At 39.8% G+C, this 22363-nt stretch overlaps 1 protein-coding gene across 12 annotated transcripts in view; it reads right to left on the reverse strand.

Moving 5' to 3' along the window:
- The window catches only part of mecom (MDS1 and EVI1 complex locus), a 165621-nt gene that overhangs the window by 35292 nt on the left and 107966 nt on the right, over window positions 1-22363 (reverse strand). The window lies entirely within an intron of this gene.

Here is a 22363-nt window from a genome sequence, read left to right on the forward strand (position 1 = left end):
TAACAGAGACTAGTGTAATACGGGCCCTTTAATCTCTCATGATCTAGACCTCCAACAACGTGGCGGTGGAGCATCCATGACCGCGCATTGATTAACCCCAGACAGCTTGGACTCATTTCCTCCTATTAATTGTCAGTGTGGTCGTGCTGCAGCGCCTTATCTTTGTCCCATCGGCTATCCACGCACTGACCAAAGGGAAACTGCGAGTGAGGCCATCAAGACACAAAAGCCAGTGGAGTGGGGCAGGACGACTAGCTATCTGTGATCAATCTTAGGCCGTAGCAGTGGTCGCTGCGAGATGGAAGTGGGGTCAACCTCCACGCCCCCCCCCCCCCCCCCCCCCCCCCCCCCCCCCCTTCAAATGTCCCACAATACCCCCCACCCTGGTTCTGTTCTAGTCAGCCACCGCTACAGCCACCCCACCTCACCCCTCCTCTTTTCTCCCATGGGTGGTTGGCTAAGCCCTAAGGGTAGAACACAGCACAGAGCAAGCAGACAATTTTCAGGCCGACTGCTTTTACTTTCAGCCCTAAAAACAAACTGACAAAACAAAGGACAGCAAATTAATGACCCGTGCTCCCCTCCACCCCCTCTGGCCCTCCGGCACTGGACTCCCGCCCCACCACCGACACCGCACGACCGCGGAGCCCCCAAGATCAGACCTCAACCCCTGACAATTGACTCCTGGTTTGGCGTGGACTTTACCCTTTCGCCCAAAGGCTATCCTTAGAAAAGTCACATTTGAAAAGATATGGTGTACTTTTCTGTCAGTTTATGTATGTATTTACACAATTTGAAATATGATAAAAACATGTTCTGCACCTTTGATAAAAAAAAAAAAAAAGTAGTTTAGTTTAAGACCAGACTAAAAAAGTACATCTTCTCCCTGGGATTTAGTTCTAGCTCTGCAGGAAATCTTTGTGTTTTACTGTTTTATTGTTTGCCTATGTGTTGTTGTTTATGTATATCTGTTTCTGTTTGCTGTTGTTTATCTGAAGCACTTTGGACAGCTTAAGTTGTACTTTAATTGTGCTATATAAATAAAATTTAATTGAATTGAGTAAAAAAACAACAAAGAAAGCGTTATTGTGTTGGCAAAACTCCGCTCTAGCTGATGAAAGTTTAGAAAAGTGCTTAGAAACTCATCTTGGTGAATTGGTTGGTTATAATATTGCTTGGCCCTGTTTAAAAACTGTTTAAAATTAATAATTTTGAAAAAAGAAAGAAAAAATGTATAATGTATGTGTAATATTTATATTTTCCCCACCTTTTGAAGTCATGTTGCTATATACAAATGATTACAATATGGTATTATTCTTTGAATGTTCAAGGGACAATATGTACCTTTTCTGGTAGAGTGTGTTGAATGTGTGTTCAAGGTATGTTTTAGCTCTACAAACACCTATAATTAAATAAACACAAGGCAGATATGTTTATTGTCATACAGTGGGACATTCCAGGCAAAGCAATAAATTATAGAGAAAACCCAATTGTCGTACCACCCATGACAAAACTTACATAGCGCACCTTTAAGATTCACTCTATATCTTATTTTTCATGCTGACTTGTAATTAAGTATGATGTAAGGAGACAGAAAAATTACCGTCTTAACAGTTTCGCACATTTCAAATCTATACTCAAGAAAACATAGCAAACCAATAACCATAATGAATAGCAGAGATGTACAGACATTAACTTACAGACTCACACACTTAACTACCACCATCACCTCTCCTCCTTAACTCGGTGACCCGGGGCATCTGGTTTAGATTGTCACAGGAAGAGGGCCAGCCCGAGCCATGCAGAGGGAGAGAGAGAGAGAGCGGGAGGTGAGTGTGAGCGGACGAGCGAGGGTAGCCTGGACCCTCATTATCATGTGTTAATATTAATGCAATTTGAAAAAGAAACAGACATGCAGACAGCGCAGTTACAGGGCGGGAGCGTGCATGCTATGCTCTCACAGTCCAGACATGTTCCCCAACCACAAGTCTCGTGCACCGCTCCTCAACCACTGTCACTTCACCGCAAGAGCGCAATCTGTTACAACCACGCTAGCCATCTGACAACAGCTAAAGCTACCATGTCACCGAAATGTTATTCATGCAACATGTGTCCCATCTGCTTTTAAAATGGTGGATGGAGTTAAACGTGTCGTACCTGATTTTTGACTTGTCTTAGAAACGTGAAAAAGCGAACTAGTTCATTTTAAACAGTTTGCAGTGGTTCAAAGTTATTCCTCACTTACCTTATGCATTCCAAGTATGGTAAATGGTCACATTTTTATATAGCGCTTTTTCGACTTCAAGGCACGGATGTGGGAGCTGGAATCGCACCGCCAACCTGTGGCTCAGCGAATCAACCAATGATGTTTATATCAAGAGCAGGTTTCGAATCACCAGCCTTCAGATCAGTGGACAAAGACTCTACCCACTGAGCCACTGTTGCATCCTAATTAATTCATCAATGCAATGAGTTTATAAGCACTTTTTCTTAGGGCTCAGAGCAGAGTTTTGCCAACAACAACTAGCATGCAAGCACACTATCTGATTATCACACAAGAAAACGCTTTTCTGGTGGAGGGTTTGCTGCCTGTTTGTCTGCATGGAGATGTTATTGCTTTGTCCAGAATGTTCCACAGCATTAAACTTAAATATTTCCATGGCAACGCAACCAAGCCAAGTTACAGGTCAGATCACTGGAGAGGAGAAATGTCACCCGCAGTAAGTATTCACGCTTTTCACGTATTTTTGAGCAATAGAAACGTCTGTAATTAAAATGAATGGAAGATGGATAGTTCAATGCCATACTGTGCAACATCCCACACAAAGCACATGGTGCATGCCTTACCAGAAAAGTTACATAGTGCACCTTTAATAGAGCTATTTATGATGCACATACCCAATATTTATTCAATTTGACACAATACCTCAAAATGTATGCAATAACTACTCTAGAAATGTGTTATTCAGGTTTCCATAATTGTTACAAACCAATTTAAACAACGGATATATAAATATGGAACACTTGAGGTTTGCAAGACTGAAGCATTGGAATACTTAATAGTTTTAGGAAAAGGTGGTTTTGAAATCACTTGCGCGCAGCCATCCAAAACACACAGACAAACACGCAAGAATTACAAGAATCAAAGAGCAATTGGTGTGTTTAGATACGAGTTTGGGGGGAGGATTTTTGAGTTGCCTGAGTGACATGTGGAGAACATTTAGTTGGAGAGGCTGGAGGGTATTCTCTGGGCTCACCGGAGCACAACTGCAGTCAGGGTGCCAAGGTCAGCCTGTCTGCTCAGGGCTCCACTCCCTTCTGTCAACACAACCTGACCCCCAAATCAAGAAGCACACACAATCAGCCAAAGATTTCATAGTTTTCAACCTCCAAGATTATGTGAGTTATCAAAACTATGGGAAATGGTTCAAAGAGGGGTGTCATTTGAATATGGATGATGCAAATGTTCACTGTTTTTCCTCATAGGTGCTGCACAAACCAAATAGGTGTCAATCCAAAAAAAAAAAAAAAAAAAAAATTCTTATATACTGTTCTGGAAACCTAGCATAATTATTGATTAATACATACCATAGTATTGGTGTATTGATGGACTATTTAGGCTAGGCAATATAAGTGACAGACTGGTTCTAAATGCAAATGAAGGGCACAAAATCCAGCCATAAGAAGTAGTGGCATACAAGTATATACCAACTTGCAAATGTAATAAGACTTTTAAATCATTTTGATGACCTGTTGCCATAATATAACGTTAAATATCACTAGAAGTTAAGTTTGTTAGTTGTTGAGGTTTCTTAGCATTGCACATAAAGGCAATCCACGAGACAAAAGCAATATTGTCTATAGAGCATGGTATCTTCACACCGATATTGGGGATTGAGGAATTTGCTAAAACATTCAGATTGTAATGCATAGACTATATATAAATGGACACATCTAATGCAGCAGCCGCCATGTTCCAAAGAGGAAGTGATTGTGGGCGCACTTCCAGTTCCCTGAAAAATTGTCACCCCTTCCTCTGTCATTGCTGCAGTGAGGCTCGTCTCTTTGTTCTTAAAATATTCGTGTTAAGCCGCTCTACATGATCCTGGTGTTTTTTTATTTTGCTATTTTGTCCATCAATCAAGATATGAACATTAATAACAGACAAATCAACCTCCTTCTTTCCCTGAGGTTGCTCCCACTAACGTTAGCAACAGGTTTGACTGACAGCATTGCTTAGTGCCCTTTCCCTGCTAAACCAGTGGTGCGAGCGGGAAGGGGCGTTATCTTCAACAGCCTCTCTCCAAACTGGCTCTTTGGTTGCTATGACACTCGCGGTCAGAATTCCAAATGTGGAACTTGGCTCCAAATCCACCCATATAACTGCTAGCGTCAATGAGCCAAACGCTGTAGGTGATGTCACACTCACTTAGTCCACTTCTTTATACAGTCTATGTTGTAAGGTTAAGGTACACTTGTCCCCCTAGGGAAACATGTTCTCTGCATTTGACCCATCATACAAAGCCGCTGGAGCAACTTGTCAGGAGGAATGCGTGCAACACACTACATTTACATGCACGCCAGAAAAACAAATACATAATTGGCCCAGTGTAAACTTCTTTATGGAAATCTCAAAGATGTAGGATATTTGCGCTGTGGAGAGCAAATAACTTCCTAGCTTGTCTGAAAATAAAATGCTCAAAGTAAATGAGATGTCGCTTATATATTTCTTCCATATCGTAATTATAGCTGCAAAGTTTGAGTCCTGAATGCCTCGTAGCCCCTCATTCTTTGACCTGCATGTAGTGTGGCACAAGAGTGGTCTGACAGGTTTTGGGGCAAAGACCATTTTAATTCGGTTGCTAAGATCCCTCAGATTTCTCTATGTAAAAGTAGTGAGTGGAGCGCCTGGGGGTCTTGGTCAGGACTACATTTAGCTGGAGCATTTTAGCTATTTTGCTTTCAATTTCAGTTATTTTTTGAAAAGCTAGCAATGAAATAAAGTTTGTCGTTCGTTATATCATATAGCATGTGCAAGATATCTGTGTAAGATATCAGTCATCCAGGTCTGATCCATAGCCAAATACAAAATCCATCAACTGGACAAAACGTTGTAGGTGTAAAGACGTTTTGCTGCTCATCCAAAACCGCTTCTTCAGTTCTGGTCAGGTCACTGGTGGACACTGCCTTATATCTACCTTTTGCTACGTGTAAGATGTTTAGGTTTATGGTAAGATGGCATTATAGTTGGGGACAAGACACCTTTAGAATAGAGTATGTTACATAGAAAAATATGTCCACAGGCCTCTAGCAGGTGACAAAGATTGTAGGAGAGCTGAGCACACACACCCACATGCATTCCACAGGGATTAGGCCAAAGTCTATGAGCATTTCATCAAGTGGTTCCCATTCAAACAGACTGAGGAGCAAATCCTTGAGAAAGCTCGGGTCACCGCCCTGGCTTCTGCGCTGGCTTAATGTTTAAACTGGGATCGGGATGGATTCAAAGTGAGCTCTATCAGTCATCATTGTGTTCATAAGAGAGGACGGTTCTATCTGTGCTGTCAGAAATAAAACAGCAGATAGATAGGTTTTGATGAATCATTAATGCCTGATGTTGAATTGCATTTGCTTGAAACAATATTGATGTTAGACTACACATTATCTTCCTTGTTTATTTTGCAGTTTACTCGACCGGGTGTCGGGAGTCAAGACGTGAAATCGGCTTTGTTATGACACTGAGCTTTTTGTTGCCAAATAGGTTGCGTTCACGTTGTACAGTTAGATAACGTCATAATTTCTCCTGGTTGGCAGGGAGAGAAATTTTTAAACTTACGATGAACCTTATCGTGGGATTAGCTCCACAAATTTGCCATGCTAATCTTATGGCTTAAGGTCCTTTCAACTGACAGTCATCACATCTTTGTGTATGAATAATATCACCACTTTTAAATGACGACTTCAAACTTTGCGCAAGTTTTTGTTTCATGTGGATAGGCCATGTCATCTCAGATATGTCAGCGATAAAACAGGTCAGCAAATCTAAAGTATGCCTCGTCTGCGCATTTAAACTGTGTTGCTATGGGGTTCCCTACTCTGCCCTTCAGTTTATACATTTGAGTGCCCACTAAAGCATGAGGTAACTAGCCCGGGTTGCCAGATTTATAGCTAATCAGTGCGTATCGGCAGAAGTCTGCTAAGGACCTGCTCCGGCTAACTTTAGAACATTACCACACACAGATCAGTGATGTCAGCGTGGAGAGGAGTTCTAGGAAGAAAAACAAACTAACAAGGACCGAGGAAAGGAAAGATTAAAGCAAGCAGAGAAGGTGATAAGGAGAGGAACGGTCTGCGCCCCCCTCTTTGCGTGCCATTAGACCCCTTTCTCATTACTCAGAGCTTGTCGCGGAAGCATCGACATCTTCTGCCATCTCTTATAGAGCTATTGATTCCTCACACTACTCACATACGCAATTCAAATCAGCACAAATACATCTTAGTTACTGGCTTAGTGTATGGACTTGCATTTGAATGTGGTGCAGGCTACGGAGCTCGTTGTTTATTACGGGAATGTCCGAACTGTAATGTATCAGTTAAACGTATTGACACGTGCTGATATATCTGTCAATAGTATGGGTTAGAGATGGAGAATGAGGTCAAAGCTGTGTCCAAGGCGAGTTCACTGACCTCACCGGCCATTCGATAAGAGGACAAGGAGCAACTTCATTCGGACATTGATTTTGTAATGGGAATAGTATGGGATGTCAAAGAGCACGAAAGTTTGACCGGGGTGAAAGAAATTGGTCAGATGATTCACGGGACAATTCTGCTCCAAATCTGGAAAAATGAATAAATAAAAACTGTATAAAAGTTTGCGTAAGGTAACTAAACTACAGCAGGAAAATTGGAGACTGAAGCTGGAATGAATGATTGTTTTTAGAATTTCTGTTGGCTACCTTGGCCATTGCTATAACTAGCATGTACTGCAATATTTATTGAATGAAATACGATATCTATAATGTATTTATAAAGTATTGATAAGCTATTTCATTTATTTTTTTATTTTTATGTATGTCTGTATAATAAGCTTTTAAAAAAATGCATTGGGGTGTATCCATAGCCAAATATATAGATTCTGCTTTGAACATAGACATCATTGGGAGAGTGGCCATTGACCCACAGGTTGGCGGTGCGATTCCAGCTCCCACAGATGAATGCTGTTGCTGTGTCCTTGGGCAAGACACTTAACCCACTTCGGTCAATGTGTCTGCGTACCCTGGTGTATGAATGTGTGTGTGTGTGTGTGTGTGAATGAGTGAGTGGTTCCTTGATGTAAATTGCTATAAAAAAGGTGTGATTATTTACCATTTAGCATAGATGAATCATAGATGAAAAAAAAACATCCACATCCAAACATCCTTTCCAAACCTATTCTGTAACAAATTTAATATATATTTATATTTTGTTTGAATACTATAAGCTAATTTGTAGAAATTCTTTAGAGATTAATTTATGGTCAACATGGTCAGTCCTTAAAGGGCCCATATTACGCAATTTTCTAATCTGTTATAATGATTTTTCCTCATCACAAACATACCCGGAGTTGTGTTTTGTTTCATTCACACATGTTTAACACACAAACCCTGCATATTTAGGCTGCGTTCTTTTCTCAAATAGAAAACACTCTGTTCCATCATGTGGCACAGGAAGCGCGTTTTTAAACTCCACACATCCTCACTAGAATCATTTAGATAATTTCAGTTCAGTCTGGGATTGCCAAGCTCTACTAAGCAAAAGGTAAACGGTAACATCAGAACGTGCAACAGAGCATTTTGAGCTTCGGCGATGCAGACAGACTAATAATAAAGGGTTACTCAAACATGTGTGAATGAACCTTTCTGCAAACCTAAACAAGGAACAGCTGATCTATCCATCTTTTTCCCCATCACAGCACATACCACTTATGCTAATGCCCAAATACCTGACATACCTATGCATTTCTTCTTGTGGGTTAGCAATGAACATCACTGACACCTTCTAGGATCAGGTTCACCTTGGCATATTTGTATCTTAAGCTCCATGTCTGCTGTCAGAACAAACCACAAGCACGCAGTCACAGACGGATTCACCCGGCACCGCGACAGAACAGCTCATGACCGCGCTCCATCAACCTCCATCACCACATAACAACCGGCTAACCGCAGGAGAAGAGCCGGAGTGAGGGGAGAGACAGGGGAACGGGACACCGTGAGGAGGGCTAATTGGAAAAGTATGGGGAAGAGAAGGTATGATAAGGCTGTGGAGCTTGGCGGTGGCATTTTGAGATTCCAGGTTGCAAATGAATAGAGGATTTAGTGTTGAACTTTGTTAATCCATTACGCCTACATTCAGGCAACACGAAAAGTGGTAGTGGTGTGTGATGTTCATAAACGAGTCGATTCTTTTTGATTCGATTTGATTCTTTTGGAACAGTTCCTTAATGTAAACTGTTGGAATCAGATCTCATTTTTTTTTTCTTTTTCTTTCTAGTTTTTATGCATTTTTATCTCGATTAACGCTGAATCAACTCAAGAATCAAAACCGAACCAGGAGGTGACACGAATGATAGTGTTTTGCACAAAAAAATAAAAAATTTGCATCATAATAAAAAGTTTTCTCTTTAAAAAAAATCGTATTATTGTAGTGAATTGTCTTATTTATATTGCATAATTTTCCATCATATAAATAAATAGTAAAAAGTCAGTCTTTTGAACAGCTCTTTGAACCAATCCAAAAGATTCGGATCCCATAAAAGAGCCAAAAATCCCATGACTAAAAAATGGTTAAACACTGTTATAAATTAATACAATAATGTCTATCTGAAAATAAATACCGGAAGTGAAACTGAAGCTTGTCATACATGACAACATTTGATGTAGTTTATCAGCCATGAATCAGAAAGTAACATTGATGCACTGTTACCATGCTAGCTGCACAACTTTGCTCTGGCCTCTGATTGTAAAAAGTGCTTATAAACTCAAAGTAAATAATGATGTGAATGATTTGAAAGTAAAATTTTAGAAGTCGTGTTAAATAATTGTGGTTATAATTGTCTTATTTCATAACAGAACCAGCTAAGCCCCTATATCCAAATAAAATCCATACAGAGGTAAAGCATACAACATCTTTTACAATCTCACACCATTTTCCCAACAACCTCATGCAAATTAACTAAATAATAAGACACCACCACTTAAGAACAGCTAATTAAGTTGCTCCAAAGAAGATACGAGCCTCAGATTAAGATCCCCAAATTCTCTAAGGGTACCAGACAAGTAGACGTATTATCACCTCTGATATTTGCCCAAGCCACTTCTCCCTTCTTCTGTGTTCTGCCCCCGTTCAGCCTCCCTCCTCCCCCTCTTGGCTCAATTGCCTGTAATGGACATGCTTTATCTAGGCTGACCTAACCATTGTCCCAGGGAGCAGAATTTGTGAGCTTGTGGAGTGGGTATAGAGAGACATGGACTTTCATATAGGGTGCTGGGTGGGGAGGGGGCGGAGGGGGAAAAGGGTGGGGGGGTGGGGTCATGGGTGCTAAGTTGGCAAGTGTCCATGCATGCACTCTCCTCCGGGCCACTTTGTTAGCTGTCCACCCGTCCTCCCCGTCTATGCAAATTGGGGGGTGGAGGTAGTTAAATTGTTGAATGAGGATGGAGTGAGATATGAGGTGTGTAAACTCATCGGCTGAAAGGACAGGCCAGACGACAGATGCACATACGCAAGTTTTATGTGCCACTACGTTTTATATACTTGGCTTTATATACAGGCGACTTGACTTTTATAACACGATTCAAAACCTAAAGAGGAAAACAGAAATGAATTGAGGTAAAGACGATTTGGTTGTGCGCGAAAATGAAAATTGTCTTTAATTTAAAACATATGTCATTTTGTTTTTGTATTAAACTGTGGTAAAGTGGGATTTTGTGGTAAAGCAGGACTCTAGAGGAAGTGTCTTGCCCAAGGACAAACCAACAGCAGTCCAGACTTGCTAGAGTTGGATTCAAACTACCAACCTTGTGATAATTTTGGACTATCGCTCCTCCATCTATAGGCAAGGTATCTATTGGGTAAGCATGATTGACCTCCGGGTAAAAAGGGGAAAAAAGGGAAACAATTCAACAGGAAAAAATGCCAAAAAAATACTGAAGAGTGAAGAAGTGTGAAGAGCTATAGTTTGCACATGTCTTACAAAAGTTGCAATCTGATATAACCACTTAAAAAAAGGACTTCACATAGAAACAGCTGAGAAACCGGAGCAGGTTTTGCCTTGAGTGTCAGGCTGAAGGCACTAATCTGTGGACACGGCCGACACAGGTGTTCAAACAATCAGACAGTAAATCACACTAGCACGTAGCCAAAGTAGAACTGATGTTGTTCAATTTGAAGATGTAGACATTTTTCAGAAAACCTAAAGATGTTTGTAATAGTTGTAAGGAATCTGCGTGGCTTTATGTTCTGTATAGCGTAGTTCTGTTTGCTATCCACTCTGATGCTTGTTCAGATTTAGAGAGAGTTTTATAATAGGGAGTATGAGTTTGGTTGATGGAGAAAACATTTAGAAACCTATACAGTGGTTCCTTGTTTATCAGCGGGGGTTACGTTCTAAAAATAACCCGCAATAGGCAAAATAACCAGCTTTACTTTTTACAATTATTATATGTTTTAAGGCTGTAAAACCCCTTACCATACACTTTATACACTTTTCTCAGACAGGCATTAACATTCGCTCACATTTCTCTCTTGTTTAAATACTGTCAAAGTTCAAACCTTCGTAGATTTTTGGGGTTTTGTCGGGGAGTAACACTGCTAGCGAACATCGAACAACGTGCTAACATCATAACTTTTTACTGAGCATTTTTTACCGTATGATACCAAACAAACTCACTTATTTGTTGAAATATTAGCAACACCAAAATTCGCCCATATTTTTACATTGGATACTTTTACTTCACTACATTTGAGAGCAGGTATCTGTATTTTTGCACTGGGCTGAAAAGTAAAAAGTACTTCTTACGTGATTTGAGGGATTATTTTTAACATGTTCGTGGTAACATTCTGACTTAAGTTTTTGAGTTCAAATTTTGGCTTTGAGCAAATATGTATTATTTTTGAACCAACATCACTACACTTGTGCAGAATACTTTTTACTCTTAAAGTATATTCTTAAACATGTACTCGATTTTCCCATGTGATACTTTTACTTTTACTTGAGTAACTTTTTACCTCTGTATCTGTACTTTTACTTAAGCAACAATACTTAGTACTTCATCCACCACTAAAACACTCAGTAATATGGCTGTAATATGGCTGTAAATCAGTTCCATGTATAACACACATGTTCACTGCAGTAGTTGGACGGGGCAAGCAGCAGAGGCTCAGATTCCCCGCTCCTGTGTGCCCCTCCTGCCCTCACCTTTGTTTTTATATGCCAGCAGAATGGGGCCTGAGTGTAGAGATGGAGCACACATGGAAAAAATGCACCATCATATGTAGCAAAGGGGAAATATGCAGTGTTATGTGTTATGGCATAAGTATAATGTAAGAATGAAATGATTTTCTATAATAATCTGAGGCAGCATCCAGACTATGGAACAGCGCCCTCTGCCTGCCAGATCCTTTCAATCTTTAACACAGTTGAAGACTAGACTAAAAACCCACCTCTTCTCCCTGGCATTTAATAATAGCTAAACAGGATAGCTTGGTGTTTTAGTGTTCTTTTCCTATGTATATTTCTTTTTTGTTGACTTTTATGTGAAGCTGAAGTTGTTTTAAATGTGCTATATACATTTAACTGAATAATATTGATAGAACAACCATATACACTTTTTTGTTAAATATCAAATGCCCTTCGTTTCACAACTTTCTCCATTTATCTATAGGTTTGTCCAGCTATAAATTACAATAACAATACATATTTTTTCAGTATAGTACCCCGACCAACATTCTCATAAAATCTGACGCAAAGAGTATTTAATTGTATGCTGGTTTGTGAATCAGATGCCCTTCCTCATATAACTTTCCATTTCTAGGGATACTTTATGTGTTATAATATGCTATATGTTTCAATGAAATCATAAAATACTGTGATATCTGAACTTTGGGTGTGCTACTGTATGCTTTGTTTACTTGACACTTGTCAACTTAGCACCCATGAAACCCCTTTCTCGACCTGACCCCCTTTCTCCCCTTCGCCCAGTCCATGTCTCAAAACAAAACAAAACTGTGATTTAGGCCTAGTTTACATAGATACCCATTTAGGCTTGTGAAAGAACCTACATAATCCTCTACTACCATACCTCGCCCTGTATCGCGTTAACACGTTGAGCTAGTGATTGGATTTGACATGTGCTGTCTGGGAGCACATCACACTTAATAGTCACTTTGAAGGCATCGGATTTAACATGGCATTTGACATGTGTAGCTCTCATCCCATATTAAACCGGCATTACTGTCAGCACTTACCCTCCTATCTCCGTAACATCACAGTGAATGACATCAACCCATAGACAGACCACAACCATTACACGCCCCATTTAAAATACTATCCGCACAACACAAACCTATTAAGGTAGAGTAACCCGATCACTATGTTATTTGCTAATAGAGTAATCAAAAGTATTGAGAATCAGATGCTAATTGATACTAAAACTAGTATCAAAACTAGATACTCATTTGAGCAAGTAGCGAAACTAAAAAGTCACATTCACAAAACAAAAATTAGCCTTTCCTGAATAGCTTTAGTATGATCTAGAGCTGTATCAAAACAGGTATAAGACAAAATCAACTAGTATACACCCATGGACCACTATGGAACCTACCTGGACGACTGAAGGATTACACAGATATAAGGCCATATGGTAATATAAAAGAAAGTACTACATTTTTTTTCATTCACATCAAAATTGAGTTTGAAATTGTGGTATCTTGACAACACTGTCGGCTAAGTCGCTTTACAATTTTGTGCATTATTCATTCACTCCACACTAGGTGGTTTTAAGCTGCAATTTTAGCCACAGCTGCCCTGGCGCGTACTAACGGAAGCGAAAGTGCCAATCTGCGCCATTCGATCACACACCACTTTCACAATGGGCAATGTGGGTGAAGTCTTTCCTAAGGACACAACAACAGTATTTACCACTGCTGTCTCCCATCCAAGTTCTAAGGTCTGACGAGATCAGACTTTGACAAGGAAGTCTGGCCACTTCTTCAGAATCATATACAGTGGGAATGAGCAGTTAAGGTCGAACTCTTTAATCCGTACTTTTTCTTGGGCAGGCTTATTTGACAAACTTTGCATTTCAATTTGCCACTTAACCAAATTGACATATTGAAAATTGCAGCATAGCAAGTTACGGTAATGACCCAACCAATCTCCATGCATCAAGTTAGATTTTTTTAAACACAATTGATCTACTTCAATATTTTGATTGATTACAGCCTTATCGTCATTTCTCAGCGTGGTGAAAGAGATTGTTTGTTACACAGGGGGTCTTCCCATAGGACCCCCCCTTTCCCAACCTGTCCATCCATTCTATGCGCACACGTATACACAAACAGAAGAACAGTGCACGGTTTGCCTCCAGGCCCGGCTCCGTAATGGGATCCTCACTGTTATTTCTGCTGAATCAAATAAATCCTGTTAATTAACATGTTAACATGATTGATGGGGCTGGGTTCTGCAGGGAGCGAGTGGGGAGCGTCTGTCTGCACTCAGGGCTGCTGCTGCTGCTGTCGGCTCAAGCACAATGGAAGCAGACACGCTGATGAGAAGTTTGCATGAGTATTTAGGGCAAAAAGTTATATGTAGCATGGGCGAAAATGACTTCAGTTCTGATCATAGCCCTGAAAGATGAAAATGTGCAATATTTAAAACAAAACTGCAAAATCTCACACAAAATCTGCAGGACTTGTTTTTGCCTTTTCTCATCGGTTGTAACCAGTAGAACACACAACCAACTGAAATTAAAGATGCACTATGTAACTTTTCTAGTGTAGGGTCCACAACCTGCTTATCTCCATCAAAATGTTTATGCTTTTGGAGATTACCAGGCCCAGCTGCAGGTCAGATCCTGAGATTTTGCTCTCAGTAGCACAATAGATATATTTCAAAGCAATAAAATACGTGTAACTGAATAAATGCAAGAGTTTAATGCCATGCTATGGAATATTTCTGGCAAAGAATTGTTTACGTGCAAATTATGTGCAATCTTCAAGCATCTGACAAGGGTCCAGAGCAAAAGAAAATGTATTTAAATATCTGAATATGTAAAGCAATGACTTATCAGAACACTGTAATAACTGAAGAAGCCTCTTGGATAAGTGGCTTGCTTTCCAAATATTTTATCTAACTTTCCCAAAAAAATAAAATAAATACGGTCACAATGCAAAACTGGTTATCCAGCTTTGGCCCTTATTGGTCAACCTGAGTGTAAGAGAGGACCCGATAATCTTTCAGATTCCGTGTTTAGGTTGTTTATTCTGATGTGCAGTAGTGCGTGGACAACACAGCAAACAGCCTGTTATAGGAGAAGCATGAGAAAGGCCTTAGTGAACTGATACTGGCCACAGACAATGTTCAGGCTGGGAACCAAACCAGGAAGTTTGAAATGGGAGTTTTTTTTTCCAAGAATACAATGTGCGAAGCTTTCACATAACAATCACACCTTTATATGTCTTTAACCATTGTGGACCTGATAAAGAGATTGAAAACACTTTATTTCACAATCTCTATATCAAGAATGAAAATGTAATGGAGGAGGCCCCTATGTCTCTCGGCTGGCCTTGGAACGCTTTGGGGTCCAACCGGAGGACCTGGAGGAAATGTCTGGGGTGAGGGAAGTTTGGGAGTCCCTGCTTAGACTGCTGCCCCCGCGACCCGGCCCAGGATAAGCGGAAGAAAATGGATGGATGGATTGAAGTTTCTTTCTGTACCAATAGTGGTCAAGTGTATATCTAGTGTTGATACTAGCTTAAGTATCGACAAGTACTGTATCCGGGTACTAATTTTTTTTCCATTCACACCTGCTATTGCTTTACTTATATTCACTGTATTTTTTATTTATAATTTCATTTAATTTGGAGGTGTGTGGAGGTGTGGGGAGGTGTGGGTCCGCGCCCGCTGCACCCGGCTTGTTCTTTATGAATGATTTAATCAATACTGACATAGCCCTACATGCTTTTTCCTCCCTCATTATTCTAATTAGTCATTTATACAGACAACCCCCCTCACACCTATTTTGCATACCATTAATACATTAACACGCACTTGACAAACAGAGCAAGGACACAGACAGGGCACTTTGTACTCCCATGGTCAACTGTTCTCTGTGGACAATCTTCCTCTGTCTCAGTTTCAAAAAGTTACCAATTGTCAGTAGTAATTAAAGTATGTCACCTACCTGATTCAATAGAAAGTAAAAAAAAAAACAAAAAAAAAAACACACACTTTGGAACGTTCTTCATGGAGAAAGAAGTTTTATGCCATACTGTAGAATATTATCCCTCCCACAGGCCAAGTAAGAGTCAGGTTTGTGGGGATGCAAGCCTTGTTACATGTCCTTGTGTGTCTTTTTCAGTACACTAAAGTTTGTTTTTGTTAAATTTTAAATTAACTGAAAAAAAAAAAAAAAAAAAAGATTACTTTACTATTAATTAAACCTCTTTGGCTCTTCTCTTTTCTATGACTTAAAAAATACTAATAAATAAATAAAGCTTAGAAATGTATAATCATTATAGAGGGGAAAAAAAAAAAAACAACAATACTGAAACAAAAGAAGGAAAAAAATTGCATGAACTTTCACCATGTGTTTATGTAGAAAATGTACATGGCATTTTTATTAACCAAAAATATAATAACGACCAATAACATAATAATTTTGGCCAAGTTTAAAGTCCATAATGTAATAACAGGCTGATAATGTAAAACCTGCCCATAATGTATTAACAGGCTGATAATGGAATAACTGGCCTTCAGTCTAATAACAGGCCCATAATGTAATAAAAGGCTGATACTATAATAGCCACCCCACAATGTAAGAGCAGGCCAATAATGTAATAACGGGATGGTAATGTTATTTTATTTATTTATTTATTTAACCTTTATTTTACCAGGTAGGTCGGTTGAGAACCAATTCTCATTTTCAACGACGACCTGTCGTAATAACAAGGCCAAATGTAATAACAAGCCCATAATGTAATAACTGGTCCACAATGTGATAGCAGGCCAATAATTTAATAACTGGCCCATAACCTAAAAGCAAACCAATAATGTAATAACAGACTGATAATGTAGTAACCACCCCACAATGTAACAGTAGACCGATAATGTAATAACAGGCCTATATTGTAACAATGGGCCAATAATGTAATAACAGGCAGATAATGTAATAACGGAATGATAATGTCATAACAGGGCCATAATGTAACAATAGGCCAATAATGTAATAACAGGCAGATAATGTAATAACGGAATGATAATGTCATAACAGGGCCATAATGTAACAATAGGCCAATAACGTAATAAAAGGCAGATAATATAATTACAGGCTGATAATGTAATAACTATCCCATAATGTAATAGCAAGGCGGTAATGTAATAACAAGTTAATAATGTAATAGCAGGCCCATAATGTAATAACAGGGTGATAATGAAATTACGCTACAATAATGTAATAATGGGCTGATAATGTACAAAGTTTACAAATGATGTAGTTCACTTTTAGACCTGGTTTAACCTTAGATTAGACCTAGAATAGTTCTGTTTTAGACCTGGTTTAGATCTGGTGCCAGATCTTTTCTTAGGTGGTACTTGGGGTCAAAAAGTTTGAGAACAACTGAATTTTGTAATAATAACAACAACAAGATGTTATTATGTTATTGTCTCACCATAATTATCACATTAGTGGCCATTATCACATTATTGGTTGCTACCACTTTTAATATTTTTTTGCCTGTAACAGAACTTAATGTATCAGAATTGTCTAGTTACTCGACTTGTCTGACAAACAAATATGGCATTTAATTTGTCCACTTGCACAGTACTTCATCTGTGTGATTTGAGTCTATTAACCCTCCATCACCCACTTCCCGCATATGACAGCATGGGAAAAAAACACAACAGAACATAAACAAATATTCCACCTTTCCAAATTAGCGTTAGCTTTTAGCAGCTGTTCAAATGAATGACAGGGCATGCTTTATTCAAGTGTGAGAGAGTGTGCATTCGAGAGCTGCTAGCGGCTAACGCGCTGTGCCAAGCTGATGAGGTGCGAATGATGAAGCCCATTCCCTTAAAAAAACACCAGCATGTGCGCCTCATATGTTGGATCTTTGTTAAGAAAAGCTCATCAAAAACCCGACCCACCCCCTCTCCTTCGCTCTAGCCTGCGGGCACATAGTGACTGACAGGATCCAGATTGCCAGATTGTTCGCAGCGGCGCGTAGAAATGACATCACGCTCATTACACGGCCTAAATATAAACAGTGGTGCTACTTGACGGACGGCGAGGTATACAAGCGTGTGCTGGTGTCTGCGTGTGTGCGGAGGGCTGTGTGGGGGCAGGAGTGTTTGTGTGTGGACAAAACAAAATGGGCTTTGAGATGGGGTGGTTGAAGTTGTGTTTAAAGTTATCAGTCATTTGGGACAAGCTAGTGATCCGGAGAGAAGAAGGATAGCAAAGTGGGATAGCATGAGAATCAACACGTTTATTTATTTGGGATCATAGTCTAGTTTGTGCTAACCAAGTCTGGAAGAACTAAGAGGGTTGTGTCAAAAGGGACATCTCTCGAGCAGATGCACAACATTCTGCATAGGTGTGGGCTGAGGGGAAAAACTATATAAAATAAAAGTTCAGCTTGTTTTTTTAGAAAATCAGTTTTCAGATTTTCAAAATACCAATAAAATCAACTTCTATTTGATATTGAGTTTTTGCATGTTGGTTTAAGTATATTTAAGTATTGTCAAATCAAATCTATGTCTATCTATTCAAAACCAAATCTATGTCAAAAAACATAACTATAGTAGTACTGAGCAAGTTGGCAAGTATTCAAAATTAGAAGACCAATTTTTGATCAAAGCTGAATCAAACAAACTTAAATCAGAAAAAAAACAAAAAAAAAACTGAAGAGTAGATATTATCCAGCCATAGGTGCAATGACACAGAGCATTCTTTATCAACATGAACTTCATCAAATCTTGACTATAATATAAAAAGATGCTTGCTGCCAACAAAGAAACACAAAGTTAATACACCTTCTTTGTAAATAGGGCTACACGATACATTGTGATCAAACAGAAATTGCAATTTAAGCTGAAGCAATTATGATAAAACATCCTCTTTTTCGAGAAACTCTTGCACCTGTAGTTCAGACGTCTGGAAACATGTTCTGAAATTCATGGGATTCTTGTATTTTTCAGTATTTTCTCAAATGTCCATGATCCTAGAGTTGTTTACGACATGCACTCTAAACAGAATCCTATTTTTTAGCAAAACAATTAGATTATTTTCCAAAATGGTGCAGCCCTAACTCCAACTATGTCCAGACTACAGCAGCAGAGGCCCATGTAACCTCACACACATACCACATGTTCCCAGGCTGTGCAGAGGAGACGCAGGCCCCTGGCTCGTCTGGCTCGCACATTGTAATTTACAAGAGCTCAGTGTCGCGTTGAGATCTCAATTAAGCAGTCCAGCTCTGGAGCATGGGGCCCCGGGCAGAGCTGACGCAGCCCAACTGTGTGCCTCCTCACGGGGCCAAAACACACCACACATCTCCTCTCCAGAGACACAAGCGACAAGTGAGTAGCCAAAAATTGTAAGTAATATTACTCATGTAGAAGTACAAAGTAGTGTTCCATGAAATTACCCAAGTAACATGTAAAAGGTATTTGGGAAAAGCACTACTTAGGGAAAAGTAACTTAAAGAGTAAGTGTCATGACGTAACATCTGATTCAGAGGGGAACTGTCAGGGACTTTTACAGCTTTGTTCCTGTGTAATGAGTGGGTTGGCCACCAGCTGGCGCCTCACAGTTTTGCTTGTATTAAAAGTTTATTGATGTTTAAGAAAAAGGAATAATAATAAGATCCATTTATTTTCAAAGAGGAGCTGTGCTTGCAATAGAAGTTGTTCTGAAGCGTTCCAAAGAGCATCTTAAATCAACTGAGCTACTACTAAAGGATTTACTGACACTCAGACCTCACGGAGCACATAATGAATGAACTGTTGGATTACACATCGGATGGCCTGACATGTTCAGTAAGTGCCGAATACACTGCTCATCTGAGGAGACAGCAGCAGTAAGTGTGACTGAAGTGTAGTAACAGTGTGGTTCATATAAGCACTAAGATTGTCAGTGCTTAGCGCAGTTTAACTCCTGGACGATGTCACAGTGGCCAACTGTGACGGTGAGTGGCTCATGTCCCACACACTGAGAGCTGGTTGGTTCTTGTGTCTGTAGCAAGTCCAGTTTCATGTGCAGCACCTCTGCAGGTGTGTGCAGGGGCTCAAAGTCTGTGAAAAGGTGCTTTGGCATTTTTACTAGTTGCTGGATGTGAAGGTCTAGGTCCTGAGTTCACCTCTGATCTGACTCATAATTTGAAGTGGCATTTACAAAGGATAAACATAAAAATGAGACAAAGTAAATCATGTCTGAAGGAGTGGTGCAAGAAACACAAATGTTCAAATCATTTCATATTGTCAACATAAAGCTTTTGTCACTTTTGTGGAAAGAGTAACCACAGTATTCTTACTCAAGTGTGACGTCAATTAAAAAAAATAAATAAATAAAAAATCTCAAGTAGCAGTAAAAGTATGCTGCTAAGAAAGTACTTTGAAAAGCTAAATTTCTTTAAAACATTACCAGTACTGAAGTATCTGAGTACTACCCACCTCTGTCCACAAGACTACACCATTAGTAAATATTTGACGTTCGGCTGAGACAAAGAAAAGTAGGAATTTGTTTAAAGTCCTTCAAAACATGACAGCACGATATTGGAAGAAAGACTACAAAAGGTTTACCGTTGAGCTTGTTGAGGCTTATGGGCATTACAGGTAGAAGTATGCAAATCTCTCAAAGGTGAGTAATGCAAGCGCAGTTGACACAATGAGAGTTCCTTTGAGGACAGGGTTCAAAAGTGCAGGAGATATACAATAGAAAGTAAGATAAAAGTGGAGTATGCGGGTTCGCTAGCGGCCATGGATTCGTCAATTTTTGCCTTTCAAATGGAAACAAAAATCTTCTACAAGTTAACAAGATGGAGGGTTAGTCTTGAGTCCTTGAAGGTAAACCAGAGTACTCCAGAAACAATCTAACTTGCAAGCTCCGCACAGAAAGGCCATGTCCAGTCTTAAAATAGAACCGAGGATCTTTTCGCTGTAAGGCTAGACGCTTAACCACTGCACCACCGTAGATCTTTAAACCAGAAAACAGACTTGAAGAAGCAACACTTGATACCTTAAGCTGCGCAAACACACATTCATGACTCATTGGTGAACCGTTTACTCAAAGACCTTAAAAGAAATCAGACATTGTTCGAAAATGGCAGGGTCATAGTTTTGGATGGGGTGATGCAGTGAGTTAATCATTTGCCCGTTTACTGGAGGGAAGTCAGTTCAAACCTTTTCGCAGCCTCGTACTATTATTGTGTCCAACTCCCTAAACGTGCTATACCAGATTTTCTTATAAGCCCTTTCTTTTCACAACTTTCAAGGACCAGAGCAGAGTTTTGATGTCACGGTAAAGCTAACAACAACTAGTATACTAACAGTGCGCTTCCTGATTATCGGGCAGTGTGAGTGTTTGTCCAGTAATCTGAAGGTTGGCGGTTCAAATCTCGATCTCGACATAAACATCATTGGTAGAGTGGTCAGATCCATTGACTCACAAGTTAGTGGTGTGATTTGCACAGATGAATACTATTGTTGTGTCCTTGGGCAAGACACTTAATCGACCTTGCGTACAGTGGTGTATGGTTGAGTGGTTCCTTGATGTAACGCACTTTAAGTTCTTTGAAGGTAGGAAAGGGCATTTTGCTCTCAAGAGCTGCACTGGGGCAAGAAATATTCACTCAAATACATAGAAAAAGATACAAAAAAGACACACAAAGTTCAACATTAGCAACAGGTTCCATTATCTCACATTCCAAAGTGGTCATTACTTTACTTATTTGCTGTTGTTTAGTCCTCCACAAACTGATCAAAGAGTTAAATAAACCCCCTCGGGCCCATAATCCCATCTGCTACGTTAACCAAGAACCACTAAGGACCAGAGCTGGAGCAGAGCACCCAAAGCCCATAAGCTGCCACTACTGTTCTATGATCAGACCCAGATGGACCCTGCCCGGCCCTCCACCACCACCTGCCTCCCACATTCCCCAGCACCTAACAAGACAGCCAGCCTCCCTCCCGTCCCGCACACTTTTTTTACAAGCGGCCATATTGACGGCTATTGAGCTAGAGTGCCATTTAGCGCACCAGAAATCCTAAATTACACACTACTACTACTGCAGCCATGTGCTCTTTGCTTCTTATGTGCAACCCCCGCAAACGATAAAGGCCCACATCCAAGGAACTTCCAAGCCGGCATGGTTACGACTGGCGAAGTACCAAGTTTTAAAACGTGAAATATCGTCGGCCAGAATGCAAATTTTATATGAGGAATAACAAGAGTGTTGCGTCCAACTTTGGGGTAGGATACTGTATAATTTGGTTGTTCAAAGGACGGATTACTTGACCGCAATATGACTAAGTTGGAAGAAATGCATACCGTTTGCTTTGGCAGTCACAGTAAGGCAAAAAAGATATTTCATTTGAGATTTTATTCAAAATTATATGTGGCAGTTATTTACGATTATACCATTTTGAGAACACCTGTTGCAGTCTTTTTCCATAGGCGCATATGGTGGTATTAGGGTTAGAATAGTTTTGGTTTCTGCCAAATTGTTTACACCACAACCTAATAGTTATAAGACCTCAACAGACTGAACTGGTAAACAATTTGTTAACCATGTGTTTGGATGGTCTTGCCAAATGTGTGCACGGACTTTTCAAAATTTAAACGTGTGCAAGAGTCATTAGGAATTTGGTTGTTTTGAATATTTTGGTGTTAAATTTGCCATGTGAGAATGAAGCCAACAGTGAGAGTAAGAGTTTTGGATCCATTAATTTCTTGGAGGACAGGGATGTTAACCACTCTGCCATGCACCTCTTTTAAGTTCAAGACAAGTTTTAGATACTTAGACTAAACGTGAATTGGGTATAGTTATTACTACTGTTACTACTACTACAAGTACTACTACTGTTAGTACCACTACGACTACTACC

Source organism: Periophthalmus magnuspinnatus, chromosome 13 (genome assembly GCF_009829125.3).
Source record: "Periophthalmus magnuspinnatus isolate fPerMag1 chromosome 13, fPerMag1.2.pri, whole genome shotgun sequence".
Classification (NCBI taxonomy): domain Eukaryota; kingdom Metazoa; phylum Chordata; class Actinopteri; order Gobiiformes; family Gobiidae; genus Periophthalmus; species Periophthalmus magnuspinnatus.